This window comes from Bison bison, unplaced genomic scaffold (genome assembly GCF_000754665.1).
Source record: "Bison bison bison isolate TAMUID 2011002044 unplaced genomic scaffold, Bison_UMD1.0 scf7180017864041, whole genome shotgun sequence".
Classification (NCBI taxonomy): domain Eukaryota; kingdom Metazoa; phylum Chordata; class Mammalia; order Artiodactyla; family Bovidae; genus Bison; species Bison bison.
Window position 1 is genome coordinate 621,025 of NW_011494613.1, and position 349 is coordinate 621,373.

A 349-nucleotide genomic window follows, 5' to 3' on the forward strand; every position below is an offset into this window, starting at 1 on the left:
ATGCTATCTAGGTTGGTCATAACTTTCCTTCCAAGGAGTAAGCGTCTTTTAATTTCATGGCTGCAGTCACCATCTGCAGTGATTTTGGAGCCCAGAAAAATAAAGTCTGACACTGTTTCCACTGTTTCCCCATCTATTTCCCATGAAGTGGTGGGACTGGATGCCATTATCTTCGTTTTCTGAATGTTGAGCTTTAAGCCAACATTTTCACTCTCCACTTTCACTTTCATCAAGAGGCTTTTTAGTTCCTCTTCACTTTCTGCCATAAGGGTGGTGTCATCTGCATATCTGAGGTTATTGATATTTCTCCCGGCAATCTTGATTCCAGCTTGTGTTTCTTCCAGTCCAG